Source organism: Aquarana catesbeiana, linkage group LG05 (assembly GCF_042186555.1).
Source record: "Aquarana catesbeiana isolate 2022-GZ linkage group LG05, ASM4218655v1, whole genome shotgun sequence".
NCBI classification, from domain to species: domain Eukaryota; kingdom Metazoa; phylum Chordata; class Amphibia; order Anura; family Ranidae; genus Aquarana; species Aquarana catesbeiana.
In genome coordinates this window covers 641,200,614-641,215,613 of record NC_133328.1, presented here as the reverse complement: position 1 = coordinate 641,215,613, position 15,000 = coordinate 641,200,614, and the positions used below count along the sequence as shown (strand labels likewise).

At 44.0% G+C, this 15,000-nt stretch overlaps 1 protein-coding gene across 2 annotated transcripts in view; it reads right to left on the bottom strand.

Annotated features, from left to right (window-relative positions):
* The window catches only part of TMIE (transmembrane inner ear), a 139,873-nt gene that overhangs the window by 1,529 nt on the left and 123,344 nt on the right, over positions 1–15,000 (bottom strand). The window lies entirely within an intron of this gene.

The following is a 15,000-nucleotide window of genomic DNA, read 5'->3' as shown; positions in this document are numbered from 1 at the left end:
TGTTCATATTTTGTGGGCAGTACCACTGCCAAACATGACTTCTTCAAGCAATTGGGGCTGCACCACACCTGAGGGTTTCGGCTAGTTTTGGAAGATTTATTGTCTTAGTAGTGACGGAGGGGTGGAAAGCAACTTAACATTTGCTAGGAAAATCTGATAGAGAAGGGGGAAGTATATACTAACAGGCTTCCCTAAATGTGTGGGAGGTTTTCAGAAAGAAACATTATACTTAGCGGTTTTAAAGCCCTCATTCTCATCACTCACTTTGTGCAATTATCAAGGTTTAACACTCAATGGTGGGAGGCAGAAACAATTATTAAATCACTGATGGTGTGAAATGTTCATTGGGAAAATACCAGCAAGAAAATTCATGTTAATTAATTGTTGTGTTATTCTGCCTAAAAAAAAATCCAACCGCCTAATGTCACCAAGGAGGGGGAAAAAAAAAATAACACGAGGTGTAATTATCAACATGTGATAATTAATTCCCGGCACCAAACCTGCTAAAACATTTTTACACTTTGTAAATGCTAATTAGCATTGCAAAAATATTCTCAGAGCTAATGTGTTACCTGTGGGACAGGGTACCAGTATTGTCGGGGCTGAGATGTGGCAGAAATCACTTCTCTCTTTTACATCTGATGTACCATAGCTGGGTACGTAGCAGTGGAAAAATTGCAATTTTTAGTTCCTTCATAAATCTGCTGCATGAAGTTGGGAGCTTAGAGTGAATGAGGTAAAAAAGGACTTGAGATGGTTCTCCCCGTGTTACAGTAAACTAGGTGGAAAAAGAACCTTAGATGGTTCTCCAGTTTTTTGGGTGAACTAGGTGAAAAGGACTTGGGATGGTTCTCCCAGTGTTAGAGTGAACTAGGTGAAAAAGATCTTGAGATGGTTAACCAGTGTTAGAGTGAACTAGGTGAAACGGAGTTGAGATGGGTTCTCCAGTGTTAGAGTGAACTAGGTGGAATGGAGTTGAGATGGTTCTCCAGTGTTAGGAGTGAACTAGGTGGAATGGAGTTGAGATGGTTCTCCAGTGTTAGAGTGAACTAGGTGGAACGGAGTTGAGATGGTTCTCCAGTGTTAGAGCGAACTAGGTGAAACGGAGTTGAGATGGTTTCTCCAGTGTTAGAGTGAACTAGGTGGAATGGAGTTGAGATGGTTCTCCAGTGTTAGAGTGAACTAGGTGGAACGGAGTTGAGATGGTTCTCCAGTGTTAGAGTGAACTAGGTGGGAATGGAGTTGAGATGGTTCTCCAGTGTTAGAGTGAACTAGGTGGGAACGGAGTTGAGATGGTTCTCCAGTGTTAGAGTGAACTAGGTGGAACGGAGTTGAGATGGTTCTCCAGTGTTAGAGTGAACTAGGTGGAATGGAGTTGAGATGGTTTCTCCAGTGTTAGAGTGAACTAGGTGGAATGGAGTTGAGATGGTTCTCCAGTGTTTGAGTCAACTAGGTGAATAAGATCTTAAGATGGTTCTCCAGTGTTAGACTGAACTAGGTGGAAAAAGAACTTGGGTATTTTGCTCTATGACCCATACTTCGAGAACATCATACTAAATCCACAGAAGGTCACGAAGTATGGGTCATAGAGCAAATACCCAAAAATCTTCTTGCAGCAGAAATAATCTATAGACCATAGCCGAATGAGGAGACCTTCTGGATTTATTCTTTAGACACTTTAAACCCTGGTGGAATTAATGAAGAGTTGGAAATCTCTACCATTTTATAATAATATTGGCTTTTGCTTCTGTATCCTGTCCATTTTTTAAATATTAATAGGCAATAATAATAAAAACAATACTCTTGATGACGCAATATAGTAATAATAACAATATTTTTATTGATGTTATTTTAGCCATCTATCATTTCCAGTGGTTCTACATATTGTGCTTATGCACGTATATATATTCATGGATACAAACATATACATGCTAAATCTGTTTATTATCCTCATAATGGCTCTCCCTACCCCTGCTATATTTATTCATGTCCATTTAATGTATGTGTATTTTCGATAATACATATAGATCTATTATTAGGATGTTATAGTTATATTTCTGCATTATTAATTTTTAACCACTAGGTGGCAGTGCTGAGAAAGCACTTAAATAGGCTGCAAAAAAACCCATCCTCCCTTAGCTTGAGAAAGGAGCGCGCCCCACAGCGCATGCTCTGAAACACGTTGCTTAACGGCAGTACAGCCCATACCATGGACTCTGCTTTCCAGCCCTCCACTCGACTGCCTGGCTGAGGTGCAAGCCTCGTTTTGGATCACAATCGTATCCCCGGAAGTCTGCGCCGAACACACAAGCCGACAACGCAGAGGAACAAGGCTCCCTTCCCACCGGAAAAAATGCAGAGATCACCTATGGCTTTTACTGTAATTCCTCATGCCGGATTAAACAAGTCCGTTACATGAGTGCTTTTAATGGAATTCTGTCATTAAATAATACAATCCTACTAAGAGGCGGCCTTTTGCTGTTTTTCTTCTTTTTTTGAAAAATATCTTGAGATGGTTCCCTAATGTTAGAGTGAACTAGGTGAAAAAGAACTTGAGATGGTTCTCCAGTGTTAGAGTGAACTAGGTGAAAAAGATCTTGAGATGGTTAACCAGTGTTAGAGTGAACTAGGTGAAAAAGATCTGGAGATGGTTCTCCAGTGTTAGAGTGAACTAGGTGAAAAAGAACTTGAGATGGTTAACCAGTGTTAGAGTGAACTAGGTGAAAAAGATCTTGAGATGGTTAACCAGTGTTAGAGTGAACTAGGTGAAAAAGATCTGGAGGATGGTTAACCAGTGTTAGAGTGAACTAGGTGAAAAAGATCTGGAGATGGTTCTCCAGTGTTAGAGTGAACTAGGTGAAAAAGAACTTGAGATGGTTAACCAGTGTTAGAGTGAACTAGGTGAAAAAGAACTTGAGATGGTTCTCCAGTGTTAGAGTGAACTAGGTGAAAAAGAACTTGAGATGGTTAACCAGTGTTAGAGTGAACTAGGTGAAAAAGATCTGGAGATGGTTAACCAGTGTTAGAGTGAACTAGGTGAAAAAGATCTTGAGATGGTTAACCAGTGTTAGAGTGAACTAGGTGAAAAAGAACTGGAGATAGTTCTCCAGTGTTAGAGTGAACTAGGTGAAAAAGAACTGGAGATAGTTCTCCAGTGTTAGAGTGAACTAGGTAAAATGGACTTAATATGGTTCAACAGTATAACATCGATGGATGTGAAAAGGACTTGATATGGTTCTCCGATGTTAGAGTGAATTAGGTGAAAAAGACCTGAGATGCTTCTCAAGTGTTAGGGTGAACTTGGGTAAAAAGGACTTGAGATGGTTCTCCAGTTTTAGAGTGAACAAGGTAAAAAGACTTGAGATGGTTCTCCAGTGTAAATGCCCCGTACACACGGTCGGACTTTGTTTCGGACATTCCGACAACAAAATCCTAGGATTTTTTCCGACGGATGTTGGCTCAAACTTGTCTTGCATACACACGGTCACACCAAGTTGTCGGAAAATCAGATCGTTCTATACGCGGGGTGACGTAAAACACGTACGTCGGGACTATAAAACGGGGGCAGTAGCCAATAGCTTTCATCTCTTTATTTATTCTGAGCATGCGTGGCACTTTGTCCCGTCGGATTTGTGTACACACGATCGGAATTTCCGACAACGGATTTTGTTGTCGGAAAATTTTATCTCCTGCTCTCCAACTTTGTGTGTCGGAAAATCCGATGGGAAAATGTCCGATGGAGCCTACACACGGTCGGGAATTTCCGACAACACGCTCCGATCGGGACATTTTCCATCGGAAAATCCGACCGTGTGTACGGGGGCATTAGAGTGAAACTAGGTGAAAAGGTGACACTAATACAGTGATCAGCGATAATACCCGCATACTGTCACTGTACTAATGAAACTGGCTGGGTAACAAGAGTGATCAGAAGGGAAATCAAAAGGGTTAACTGTGTGCCTAACAAGTGTATGCGTGGTGATTTTACTCACAGACTGGCTGGCTTTCCTCCCAGATTTCAGCCCTGAACGGTAGGTAAAACCAGGGAGAAGAACCAGCCAGATCTGGGTTGTGTGTTTACTAATACACAGGTCTGTACTGTGATTGACCACAGCAATCAGTAAGAATCACAGGCAAAATCATTGTCTGTGAGCCCGCTGACGAACTTGTGCTATGTCCAATCACAGCACGAGAGGCAATGGGCACACGTGAGTTCATTTGTAAACCCAGAAGTTCGTCACGACCTAACTGCCTGTCCGCTGAGGCCCGGGGGGAGGCTGCCCACCACCAGTAAATGTACTGTCAGAGGTCGGCACGTGGTTAAGCGATACAAAAACTCTCTTCTTAAGCATCCTTAAGCATCTCTTTAATGCGGTCAAGGCATGCCTTACCGGCCATGTTGAAAAAGACATCACTGCCTACCATTAAGTGGTGGTTAGACAGAATTACAGATATACATGCAGCACCCCTCTGTACCCTCTAGTGTGCTAGATGAAAATAGGTTAGTACTTGGTGTAAGAAAATTTTAGCTTGGCTGAGGGCCAAGCTTGGGTTTATGAATCTGGGTCCAGGGTTTAGTTACTGAGGGGCTGGATGACTCATCTGGCAGCTCTCTCCGGCACTTTTCCCTGGTCTGGAAGTTGGTAGAAACTCCCAGAACTGGAGGGTGGAAGGAAGGAGGGGCTGCCATGCATAATTATAAGGGTCCTTGACCAATCCCCAGCAGAAAGTGGCTGGAAGGGGGCAGGCCACCTCATAAATAGACAAGGCCCATGTCAGTAGAGACAGTCGGGTGGAAGATAGAAATGGAGTGTTGAGGAGGCTGTGAGAGGCCCTTGCAGGATGCCCCCTATTCTGGTGGGATGACCTCGGGCCTGAGGCATGGGTGCTGGAAGAATCTGCCAAAGCACACGGAGGAAACCCTTCCTGGATGCAGGGCACGAGGACTGCAGATCTCTTGAGAGTCAGCCGGGTGGGCTGGTAAGGGCAGTTAAGAGGGCTGAAGAAAAAGGCAGCTGCAGCCAGGTGGATTGGCAGTGCCTGAATGGGTGGTGCTGGGATCAGTAGCCACAGGTGTGATGAAAGGGGCCTCAGGTTCCTGCTTACAAAGGGCTATGGCTTTGGGTCTGACAGAGAGTTTGTCAGATCTCCTCAAGTGTCCCAGCTTAGTTCTACAAGTGAGTGCTGAAGGAAGAAGATGAGTGTATATAGAGACTGTATATAGGACTGTATATAAGAAGAGATCTCCCTGAAGTGGTTCTGAAGTCAAGTGGGCATCCCATAATCTCCAATCCCTATCCCAGTTATTAACCTTCTAATAAAAACAAAAAGCAAAACAAAGTCACAGACTGTTCTCTGACTCTGGAGTGCCTGTGAAAATTTGGTGTGCCTGGCTGTGCACGGTAGGGGGATCCCAGTTTCTTGCGGCCCTTAAGGGGGTGCACTACATACAGTTAATGGAGCAACTAACAGCGGGGTTGGAAAACAGTTCAAAACTTGGACCCCTTGGTTCTTGTAAAAAGAGTCTATGACCAGTGTGGTCAGGATCTAGTCCGAGTGTACAGACGTGGAGAGCTAGGGGACGTCTCCATGCCCGTACACCTTTCTTCCCCCCTTCCCGCCCATCTACAGGTATGTCATTGCCTATAGCGGCATTTGAAACAAGACAGTACAGCCTACTCATAAATGATTACCTATCACTGAGCTGTCCTTGTAACAAAAAATGGCTACTTGCTAGCCCTAAAATTTTAGGGTTTTTTTTTTTCAAAAAGAAAAAAACAGACAGTGAAAAAAAAAAAAAAAAAATAAATAATAATAATAATAATAACAATAATAATAACAATAATAACAAAAATGTTCAAAAAAATTATATTAGTAGTCATAATAATAATAAATTAATTAATTAATAAAATAGGATGGGTGCGCCTAAAGCATCCAGAAAAAAAAAATAATAAAAATGAATAATAAAAATTAATAATAATACATTTAAAAAAATAAAATAGGGTGGGCACAGCTAAAGCTTTTAGTAGATAGGCGTTAGGGGAAATATCAGTTTTAGGTGGACTTGCCATTTAAGTTACACAATATTTTGTGTAGCTAAGATTTTTCTTTTTTAACTCTACTGGCCTGGAGCTTGCTTCCAACTCTTGCCAAATCCAGTTCTTTGCTTTTACTGGGATGCCTCGTGTAATGAAGATTATAAGGCCAATTAATCTCCCCCCCCCCCCCCCACAATATGTTTATAGAAGAGACAAGAGGACCCATTGACCGGGAGGTATTTTTAGTCTGACATTTGCGGTGTATCTTCATAAACTAACTTAGCGGAGTTTGGCAGAGGATCCTGTGAAGGAAGGCCGGTGCGACAAAAATCAGGGGAAGTTCAGGGGTTTTGGAAAGCAAGTCTTTGATTGGCTTTAAATATCCTCAGAGCCGCACCGCGTGACTGACCTCCTCCAGTCGTCCTCCTGCCCTCTTCCTGCAGTCCCATAGCCCTCCTCCAGTTGTCCTCCTCCAGTTGTCCTCCTGCTCTACTCCTGCCCTTCTTCAGCTGTTCTCCTGCCCTCTTCCAGCCACCCTCTAGCCCTACTCCAGCTGGCCCCTAGCCCTCCTCCTGTCCTCCTTCAGCTGCCCCCTAGCCCTCCTCCTGCTCTCCTCCAGCTGCCCCCTAGGCTTCATCCTGCCCTCCTTCAGTCGCCCTCCCTAGCCCTCCTCCTGCCCTCCTCCAGCAATCCTTATGCCCTACTTTTGCCCTCCTGCCAGCTGTCCTCCCGCCCTCTTCCAGCTGCACCCTAGCCCTCCTTCTACCCTCCTCCAGCTATCCTCCAACCATGTTCCTGCCCTACTCCTGCCCTCCTCTGGCCGTCCACCAGCCCTCTTACAGCCATCCCCTAGCCCTCCTCCTGCCCTGCTCCAGCCCTATTTCAGCCGTCCGTTAGTGTCAGTGTTAGTGGCAGTTAGTGGTAGTGCCTTCCTCCAGCCACCCCCTAGCCCTCCTTCAGCCCTCCTCCTGCACTCCTCCAGCTGTCCTCCAGCCAACCTCTTGCCCTCCTTCAGCCGTCCTCCTGTTCTCCTCCAGCTGCCCCCTAACCCTCCTCCAGCTGCCCCCTAGCCCTCCTTCTGCCATCCTCCAGCTGCCCCCAGTTGCCAAGAGACATCCCAGCTTCCCAAAAAATACAACATGCAATGCATGCTGGGACTTGTGGTTCGGCTATTGAGGTGCGAAATGCCTATTACTGTAAATAAAAACCATCTTCCCGTCAATCTTCTTTTGAGTCCGACATTTGACATCAATATTGAGTTCCACTTTAACGTTACCCTCCTTTTTCCTTGACCAGAAATTTAAAGATTTCCTTGTTTGCCTGAACTAAACATCCCATAATAAGGAACCTTCTATGACGGGGGAAGTGTATTCCGATTCTCTTCCTTGTTTTTACAGCAAACAAAACAATCATATTTTTTTTTTAAAGTTGACTTTGGCCCGGAGAGATCTGCAGTTGCCGCCATCCAAGTCACACATTCATTCCCAATCGTCTCCAACCGAGAGAGCGAAATTCTGTGCTAAAAACAAATTTATTTTTAGGCGCGCTCTGCAGTATAGGTGAGACGGCGCAGGTCGTCCACATTTGGCGTTCTAAATTTGCGGTCTGGTGTTCCTCCAAAAAAGTCATTGAAGCTTTGTACGGTGCCAAGTGCCATGGCACTGCTAGGAGCTTGTTCAGCTTTATTACACAGTGAGCGGATTCTTCTATTTTTTTTTAATTTCTTATTTATTTATGTTTATTATATTATCTATTTATTTAGTTTTGTTTATTTTATTAATTATTTATTTATGTTTATTATATCATTTATTTAAGGTTATTTTATGATTTATGTTTATTATATTATCTATTCATCTATGTTTATTATATCATTTATTTAAGGTTATTTTATTATTTATGTTTATTATTTTATCTATTTAGTTATGTTTATTATATCATTTATTCAAGGTTATCTTATGATTTATTTATGTTTATTTTGTTAATTATTTAAGTTTATTATTTTATCTATTTAGTTATATTTATTATATCATTTATTTAAGGTTATCTTATGATTTATGTTTATTATATTATCTATTCATTTATGTTTATTATATCATTTATTTATGTATGTTTATGTTATTAATTATGTATTTATGTTTATTACATCATTTATTTTGTTATGTTTATTATATTATCTATTTAGTTATGTTTATTATATCATTTATTTAAGGTTATTTTATGATTTATGTTTATTATATTATCTATTCATTTATGTTTATTATATAATTTATTTATTTATGTTTATATTATTAATTATGTATTTATGTTTATTGTATCATTTATTTCATTATGTTTATTATATTATCTATTTAGTTATGTTTATTATATCATGTATTGATGTTTATTTTATTATTTATGTTTATTATATTATCTATTTAGTTATGTTTATTATATCATTTATTTATGTTTATTTTATTATTTATGTTTATTATATTATCTATTTAGTTATGTTTATTATATCATGTATTGATGTTTATTTTATTATTTATGTTTATTATATTATCTATTTAGTTATGTTTATTATATCATTTATTTATGTTTATTTTATTCTTTATTTATATTTATTATATTATCTAGATATTTATGCTTATTATATTATCTATCCATTTATGTTTTTTATATCATTTATTTATGTTTATTCTTTGGACTTTCTTCTATAAAACACATCCAATAAAAACATTTTAAAAATCTAATTTTTTCATCAGTTTATTCCAATATGTATTCTGCTACATATTTTTGGAAAAGAAAAATCCCAATAAGTGTATATTGCTTGGTTTGCGCAAAAGTTATAGGGTCTAGAAACTATGGGATAAATACTGGATTATTTATTTTTTAGTAGTTTTTTTACTAGTAATGGCAGCGATCGGCAACCTATATAGCAGGACTGCGGTATTGCGGTGGACATTCTGACACTAATTGACACTTTTGCTAAAAATATACACTAATGACACTGGCTGGGAAGGGGTTAAACATTTAGGGCGATCAAAGGGTTAACTGTGTGCCTAGCCAGTGTTTATGTGTACTGTGTATGCTGCTTTTAATAAGGGATGTGCTTTGCAGGGAAAGAAAATCCATCACATCCCTGCGGACAGAACAGACCTCTGCCTTGTTTACATAGGCAGAGCTCTGTTCTGTGTCTCCCCTCACCGATCAGCGGGTGCCAGCAGACCTCCATTGGCCGGCACCCGCTGATCAGCCTGTGCTATGTCTAATCACGGCACAGCCACGGCGCCGGTGGTGCGCGCGCCCCATAACCGGAGGTGCCGGATCACGTACTAGGTATGTGATCCACCGCAGGAGAGCCACATCTAAGTGATGCGGTCGGTCAAGCGGTTAAAGTGACCCTGTCAAAGGAAAAGTATGGTGGCAGCCATTGCTGGAGCCCATATAAAAAATGCTCAGGGTCTGCGGTATCTGAGTCTGATACTTTTCAGTCGAGAAGACCTGGAACTAGCGTGCAGTAAACGAGTGTCAGAATTCCTTATATGTATACTTGTCGAAGATTCAGAAACCATTGAAGCCGAAGCAATAGATCGACAGGCAGGGAATGAACATTCCCCAGGAATAGATTAGAGATGGCAGCCCCATACTGTACACATGACAATATGGCTGTGGCGGAATCCGGACACCCTGACTGGGTATCTCCACCAAGAAGCTGCTTCCCAATGCTCTGAGAATACGAGTTACCCCAAAGAATGAGGCAGCACCAGTCTTGTAGTAAACCAGAATGAGAACTGTTTATTTGAACAAGAATACGGGATTTTATACACTTGAGAAGGTCACTCACCACATTAACAATGACCCAAATATTTCCCCGAAACATCACACAATGGTTTAGCTAATGAGGTACAGCTGTCTTATGGCTAATCCCATCACAGCGAATCCTTAAAGTGAACTTCCACCCACTTTTACAAGGTGGTCCTAAACTAAAGACCCCCCCTCCACCCCTCGTTTTTGGATATCTATATATATATATATATACACATTTTTTTTCTTTCATCCCTTTTTAGAAGTACTAAGTGTACTCCCGTCCTAGCTCGGCCGCAGTGCAGGACGTCATGTCCTCTTCTGGGGTGAGCCCTCCTCCTTCACCCCCCGCCAGGGCCATTTTATTAGAATCATGGGTCCCTGGGCAAAGTAATGCACTGGGGCCCCTACCAGCTTGCATCAGGTGTCCCCATCACAGTATCTATTTACATCATGTTACCCCATCACAGTGTCCATATACTGTATATCAGGTGTCCCCATCACAGTGTCCCCTTACATCAGGTGTCCCCATCACAGTGTCCCCTTACATCAGGTGTCCCCATCACAGTGTCCCCTTACATCAGGTGTCCCCCATCACAGTGTGCCCTTACATTAGGTTCCCCCATCACAGTGTCCCCTTACATCATGTCACCCCATCACAGTGCCCGTTTATCAGGTGTCCCCATACATTGGGTTCCCCCATCACAGTGTCCCCATATATCAAGTGTCCCCCATCACAGTGTCCCTTAAAATCAGATTCCCCCCATCACAGTGCCCCCTTACATCAAGTTCCCCCATCACAGTGTCCCCATACATCAAGTGTCCTCCATCAGTATCCCTATACATCAGGTTCCCCCATCACAGTGGCCCCATATATCAGGTGTCCCTATACATCAGGTGTCCTCCATCACAGTGTCCCTTACATCAGGTTCCCCCATCAGTGTCCCCATACATTGGGTTCCCCTATCACAGTGTCCCCATACATCATGTCACCCAATCACAGTGCCCATTTATCAGGTGTCCCCATCACAGTGTCCCCATATATTGGGTTCCCCCATCACAGTGTCCCTTAAAATCAGGTTACTCCATCACAGTGCCCCCTTATATCAGATTCCCCCATCACAGTGTCCCCATACATTAAGTGTCCCCATCAGTATCCCTTTACATCAAGTGTCCCCATCACAGTGTCCCCATACATCAGGTGTCCCTATACATCTAGTGTCCTCCATCACAGTGTCCCTTACATCAGGTTCCCCCATCAGTGTCCCATACAGTGGATTCCCCCATCACAGTGGCCCCATACATCAGGTGGCCCCATCACAGTGTCCCTTACATCAGAGTGTCCCCCATCACACTGTCCCTTACATTAGAGTGTCCCCCATAGCAGTGCCCCTTACATCAGGTGTCCCCATCCCAGTGTCCATATACTGTAGATCAGATGTCCCCATCAAAGTACCCCCATACAACAGGTGTCCCTTAAATCAGGTCTCCTCTTAAGTTAAGTGTCCCCCATTACAGTGCCCCATACATCATGTTACCCCATCACATTGCCCATATAATGTACACCATGTGTCCCCATCACAGTGCCCCCATACATTGGATTCCCCCATCAAATTGTCCCCATACATCAGGTGTCCCCATCACAGTGCCCCATACATTGGGTTCCCCCATCACAGTATCACCATACCTCAGGTGTCCCCCATCACAATGCCCATATTGATCAGATGTCCCCATCACAGTGTCCCTTACATCAGGTTCCCCCATCAGTGTCCCATACATTGGATTCCCCATCACAGTGGCCCCATACATCAGGTGGCCCCATCACAGTGTCCCTTACATCAGAGTGTCCCCCATCACACTGTCCCTTACATTAGAGTGTCCCCCATAGCAGTGCCCCTTACATCAGGTGTCCCCATCCCAGTGTCCATATACTGTAGATCAGATGTCCCCATCAAAGTACCCCCATACAACAGGTGTCCCTTAAATCAGGTCTCCTCTTAAGTTAAGTGTCCCCCATTACAGTGCCCCATACATCATGTCACCCCATCACATTGCCCATATAATGTACACCATGTGTCCCCATCACAGTGCCCCCATACATTGGATTCCCCCATCAAATTGTCCCCATACATCAGGTGTCCCCATCACAGTGCCCCATACATTGGGTTCCCCCATCACAGTATCACCATACCTCAGGTGTCCCCCATCACAATGCCCATATTGATCAGATGTCCCCATCACAGTGCCCCTTACATCAGATGTCCCCCTCACAGTGCCCATATAGATCAGATGTCCCTATCAAAGTGCCCCAACACATTAGGTGTCCCCATACATCAGGTGTCCCCATCACAGAGTCCTCTTAAATCGGGTTCCCCCAATTACAGTGTCTCCATACATGAGGTGTCCCCATCACAATCTCCACCTACGTGAATGAAAGCGGCATCACTCCTGTCAGACACTAACAAGCTCCCGGCGCCCCCTCCACCATAGGACGACACGACACTACACCCTGGACAGCCACCCCTCCCCTTATCCCGGCCCTACTGGAGAGCACTAAGCGAAGCGCGGTCCTCCTCCGCTTTGAATGCTGTGCGGTGTGCAGGGAGTCGCGCCCGTGACGTCACTGGTTGCTAGACACGAGGCGGCTCTAGCAACCAGTAGCCACTAAGGCTCAGGTGGAGGTGGATGCGGGACCAGTGCCATGTCGGGGTTTGCTGGCTCTGTCAGTTTCATTCCGGGACACTGTATTGTCCTGGAATTAAGGGGCCCGGGACAATCCTAGATCATTGGAGTGACGGACCTGGCCCTGATGGGGCCCAATGTGCGGCTGGGGCCCCTGGGCAGTGCCCAGGGGCCCCCGCTTGATAAGAAGGCCCTGACCCCCGCTGCCTTCTGGGACCTGTGTGTGTCCCAGAAGACGAGCGGGACAGTTTCCCTTCGTTGGAATGGCAGTGCCTGCACCCGAGCCGGTGGACGAATCGCTCTCGGGGGGGCGACATCGCTGGCTCCCTGGACAGGTGACTTGTCGGGTATCATCACTGACGATAAATTTACAACGTGGGACATTTTTGGGTGATTTTTTTTTATTCTTTAATAAATAAAGGACTTGTCAAACGTTTGAGTATCTTTATGTACAGATGAGATTATTGCCAGCGTTTATAGTCGCTAGCAATAGTCACTTTGTGAGGGGGCACCCCCCCTCCCCGCCGGGAGAACATAGTAGCTCCATGGTAGGGACTGATGGGGGAATCAAGCAAATTTCAATCGCTCCATCTATGGCTGGCTTAAGGACCCCGTTGTTATTAATGGGGGCCTCCAACCTCTGTAAGCCTCTTTAGCATTCAACATTTAGTATTGGATGTCTGAAGTCCCCATCCTTGTGCTGGTTCCATCCTCTAGCTCCTATGTCTCTCAGGGTCTTGAAACTGCAACCTGGGGGCCCTTTGCTTGCTTTTCCTCTCACTGACACCAATGATAGAGAACTATTCCTCCTCTTGATACAAATTACTGGGCCCGATTTCTTCTATTGATACCAATGATGGGGCACTATTTCTGCCACCAATACCAATGATAGGGGCACTATTCCGCCCACTGACACCAACAATGGGGCACTATTCCTCACATTGACACCAATGATGGGGCAATATTCCTCCCACTGACACCAATGATGGGGCACTATTACTCCCCCTAATACCAATAATGGGGCACTATTCCGCCTACTGACACCAATGAGGGGGCACTATTGTTCCTTCTGACACCAATGATGGGGCACTATTCCCCCCACTGACACCAATGATGGGGCACTATTATTCCCACTGACACCAATGATGGGGCATTATTCCTCCCACTGACACCAATGATGAGGCAATATTCATCCCACTGACACCAATGATGGGGCACAATTCCTCCCACTGACACCAATGATGAGGCCACTATTCCTCCCACTGACACCAATGATGAGGCAATATTCATCCCACTGACACCAATGATGGGGCACAATTCCTCCCACTGACACCAATGATGAGGCCACTATTCCTCCCACTGACACCAATGATGGGACACTATTCCTCCCACTGACACCAATGATGGGGCACTATTCCTCCCACTGACACCAATGATGGGGCACCATTCCTTCCACTGACACCAATGATGGGGCATTATTCCTCCTTCTGACACCAACGATGGGGCACTATTCCTCCCTCTGACACCAATGACGGGGCACTATTCCTCCCACTGACACCAATGATGGGGCACCATTCCTTCCACTGACACCAATGATGGGGCATTATTCCGCCTTCTGACACCAATGATGGGGCACTATTCCTCCCAGTGATATCAATGATGGGGCAATATTCCTCTCACTGACACCAATGGTGGGGCACTATTCCTCCCACTGACACCAATGATGGGGCACTATTCCTCCCCCTGACAACAATGATAGGGGACTATTCCTCCCACTGACACCAATGATGGGGCACTATTATCCCCCCATTACCAATGATGGGACATAGTTTACTCCAACTGACACCAGGACATTTTCGTCTCCCACTGACCACAGTCTGGCCCCCCTAAAGTCTGAAGGACAGCCAACTGTCGCTTTGTTTAGAAAGTTTGGAGACCCCTGCTCTACAGGATTCAGCAGAGATATAGGGGCTGAAGGAAGGAACCACAGTGAGCAGCCCCTGGTCACCGACATCTGACAACCCTGAAAGGTGGAATATTGAAGGGTCTTATGGAGGCTTGTTGTACTGGATGAAGGTAGGAGACATGGGCCACCAGAGAACGAATAATAAAAAATCCTCTTCTACCGCAAGGAACTTCAATCTAAATTTAATTTAAACCTGACAGGGTTCCTTTAAATTGAATTTATTTATTATAGGGAAAAAAACAAACGCACGCCGGACATTAATAAAGTCATAAAAAAAGACTCAATAAAACTATTTTCCATCAGCATATTGATGAGATGGCCTTTACTCCGCTGGTATCATTCGCCAATGCATTAACATCAATTCAGGTTGAGTGAATTAAAATGTATAGAAATTGTTAAAATGGACAATTTATCAGAGAAATTAGTTACGGTAAAATGGTTATTAAATGGGGGCCCGTCGTTCCATTAACCTCTGAGAGAGGAACCTGGCTTTGGCTTACTGCTAAAGAACTGAGAAGATATAGGAAT